Genomic DNA, 4,077 nt, shown 5'->3' on the forward strand with positions numbered 1-4,077 from the left:
CGTCCGGTCTATTGGATATGGGCCGGACTGATGGACCGACAAGATACAAGGCCGAAGACCACCTCTCGTGTCCGGTAGGGACTCCCGTATACGTGTATGGCAAGTTTAGGTGTCTAGATATACTATTTCCTTTCTGTTAAACCGACTTTGTACAACCATAAGACCCTCTGGTATCTATATAAACCGGAGGGTTAGATCGAAGGCGGGATCATAACATTACTAGGCTAGCTGAGCTAGGGTTAGCCATTACGATCTCGTGGTAGATCAACTCTTGTACCCTCTACACCCTTCGAATATATTCAAGCAGGAGTAGGGTTTTACCTCCATTAAAAGGGCCCGAACCTGGGTAAACACCATGTTCTTTGTCCATTGTTGCCATCAATCCTTAAACGCACAGCTTGGGCCCCCTATCCGAGATCTGTCGATTTTGACACCGACAGTCATGGCGAACTGGTTTCCCATGGCTCTCAAGGATGGCGCGTGCTCGTGGCTCCTAAACCTCCTGGTGGGGTCGGTCTCCTCCTGGGACAAGCTGCGCGAGCGCTTCATCGCCAACTTCCAAGGCACCCACAACCGCGCTCCTGTAGCTGGCGACCTGTGGCGCATCAAGCAACAACCAGGAGAGACCTTGCATAAGTACATCTAGCGCTTCACCAATGTTCGCCTCAAGATCCCCGAGGTGTTAGACGAGGCCATCATCCCAGCGTTCACTGATGGCATCCGGGATGTCAAGATGAAGGAGGAACTTTCCATACACGAGGACCTATGCTGGGTTCTGGAGATGTTCAGCATGGCGACCTGGTGCGCGAGGATGGAAGAAGGCTGCCTCTCGCTCCTTGAGCTCCCAGAAGCCGATCCTGAAGACAAGAAGGCCAAGGCGAAGGACATGAAGCGCAAGAGCCAAGAGGTGCTCGCGGCTGAGCCTGACATGAAGTGCGGCTATGATCACCCTGAGTCCTCCAAAGGCAATCGCCCGTTCTGTGTCTTCTAGAACAAGCACAATCACAACATCAATGACTACCAAGAGCTCAGGGCTATCCGCGACGGACACCTTGGCCAACGCCCTGAGTGCAACGACCGTGGATACGGCCGAGGAGGAGGCCTGAAAGTGTGTTATGTCTACTAGAGGGGGGTGAATAGGCGATTTTCACAAATTCATCAACGGGAAATTCAAGGTGAGGAATTTCCTTCGCAACGACACACTAGAAGCAGAATAAGTACACATGTATAAGCATAACAGAGTGATGACCCACAAGTATATGGGGTCAATTGTAGCCTTTTCGATAATTAAGAGTGTTGAACCCAACGAGGAGCAAAAGGAAATGACAAGTGGTTTTCAGCATGGTAATGTCTGCAAGTGCTAAAATTGTAAGTAGCGGAGTAGTTTGATAGCAAGATAATTTGTAACGAGCAAGTAACAATAGTAGTAACAAAAGTGCAGCAATGTAGCCAAGTCCTTTTGAGGCAAAGGACATGCCAAAATGGTCTCTTATAATAAGCAAAGTGTTCTTGACGGTACACGGGAATTTTGTCTAGTCACTTTCATCATGTTGGCTTAATTCATGTTCGCTACTTTGATAATTTGATATGTGGGTGGACTGGTGCTTAGGTGTTGTTCTTACTTAAACAAGCCTCCTACTTATGATTAACCCTCTCGCAAGCATCCGCAACTACGAGAAAAGTATTAAGAATAAATTCTAACCATAGCATTAAACTTTTGGATCCAATCGGTCCCTTACGGAATAGCGCATCAACTGGGATTAAGCTTTTATCACTCTCGTAATCCATCATCTAATAACTACTCCACAATGCATTCCCTTAGGCCCAAATATGGTGAAGTGTCATGTAGTCGACGTTCACATGTCTCGGTGTACAGAAGTAGGGTCTCTACTTTGTACCCGTTTACCTGTGCATGGGCAGTCAGAGCCGCGCCCGCGGCCACACTTAGCAGGGCAGAGGAGGGAGGCCGAAGCCACAAGACAAATCAAGCAATGCCAAGACCAAAAACACGAAGAGCAAGAGGGCGAGGTGGACTCCCCCAGCAAGACCCTTGCCAGGGCGGCCTCCGCAGCCCCTGCAAGAGCCTTGCCGGGGCAACTTGCCCAACACCAGCAAAGTGCGCCACCCTTGAGCCCGAGGTTTCCAACATCATCAACCACGATAGAACTAAGGCTTGGGAGCACCTCCATGGTGGCATGCAGATCTTTGTGAAGATCGCAAGCATGCAAAATCAGATGAAGAACAGAAAAAAGACCTCCGGAAACATCCTTGCCGGGGACGACCGCGGTGCCACGGCAAGACCCTTGTTGGGCCCCCGGCAAGACCCTTGCGGAAGACATCAGGGTCGCGGCCAGGCCCGCACCCGCCAAGGCCCCACCGTCGTTCCCATGCAGCTGTTAGCCTAGCCAGCCAGGCGAGCACCTACATGGCGACGTGCAGCCCTGAGGCCGACGCAGCAAGCACCTGCATGGTGGCATGCAGATCTTCGTGAAGATGCTGCGACCATTCCAGCTCAGCAGCCTACCAGCCTACATGGCGCCACAAGCCTCGATGTCCAGGGCGCGTGTCAAGGCAAGGCGAGGCGGCGATGGACGGGACGGGCCTCGTTTCCATCTGTGATAAAGCGAGGGAACACCTAAGGGGGCGCATTTAATGCGTCTTGTCCTGTAATGACTAGTGATAAGCATAACTAATGTACCCTTTTCCACCTCCTGTGTGCCACTGTGGCGCCTCCTTCGATTATAAAAGGAGGCCCGAGGCGTACTGGAGAGGGATTCAGCTTTTTGGACTACGCACGCACCGTAGCTAGTTCAAGAACACAAGAACATTCAAATATACACTCAAAGTAGGACTAGGGTATTATGCGATCCTCGCGGCCCGAACCTAGGTAAACGATCTGTTTACTGGCTCTTAGACCCGCTCTTTGCACAACCCCGCGCCAGTCGACCATAGTAGGGATTCCTGTGATCCCATTGGTGTCGTTCCCACCGACATCTTTGGCGCGCTAGGTAGGGGGCGCAGTTGTGAAAATCTGGTCTAGCAGCTAGTCTAGCAGTTCTTCGTCACCATGGCTCCCAAGAGGAAGACGGCAACGGCGATAGGTTCCTCCGGAGCCAGACTGCCCGTACTGGTGCGAGCAAGTAGCGGGGCAGTCACGGATAGAACCCGAGGCGCGGCCCCCGAGCACCCACATCGCTCTAGTAGTCAAAGCCTGGCGAGCGACGTCATTTGTGTGCACGACGACGAGCCGCACGTCACCAAATCCAGGGATAGAGTTGGGCCCCCCGCAGGCGGCGCGGGGCCCATCACAGCTTGATGCATTTCAAATATGGTAGAATGAATTCTTGTTGAGCGCAACTAATCTGTTGAGCAAGAAATGAATCATTTTCCTTCTGAAGATCTTCATAACTCACCCTCAACTTCTCAAGATCTTGCTTTCTCTAATGAAATTCATAAGAAAGCTTCTCATGATCGGCTAAGAGAGAGTTATGATGACCCTTAAGATTATCAATCTTAACATGAAGTCGCTGAAGATTATAAGTCAGAGTTTGAGTTTGATTCAATTCCACCCAAGAGGTCATCGTGTTTGTCCATCAGATTTTGAACTTTTTCCAAAGCCTTTTGTTATTTGACAGCAATCTTAGCAAGTTTGGAATAGCTAGGTTTGAGATTGTCATCAGATTCATCCTCACTAGATTCAGAGGGGGGGTGTTTGAGTACCTTGGCACCTTTTGCCATGAAGCAATAGGTGGGAGCATAGTCATTGATGCTATTGTTAGCAGTGTTGGGGAGGTCATTTTCTACAGCATTGAAGATGGACTTGCTGACATAAGCAGTAGTGAGGGCAAGGCTCGCCACACCAGAGTCTGACTCCTCAGATTCCTCCTCTTCCACATTTTCCTCAGATTCAGCTTCAGCGTCCATTTCCTTGCCAATAAATGCCCGAGCCTTTTTGGAATTGCTCTTCTTGTGAGATCAAGACTTTGAAGATTTTGACGATGAGGACTTTGAAAATTTCTTCTTCTTCTTTGAGTCATCAGAACTGTCATCTTTGTACTTCTTCTTCCTTGATTCCTT

This window comes from Triticum dicoccoides, chromosome 3B (genome assembly GCF_002162155.2).
Source record: "Triticum dicoccoides isolate Atlit2015 ecotype Zavitan chromosome 3B, WEW_v2.0, whole genome shotgun sequence".
NCBI lineage: Eukaryota > Viridiplantae > Streptophyta > Magnoliopsida > Poales > Poaceae > Triticum > Triticum dicoccoides.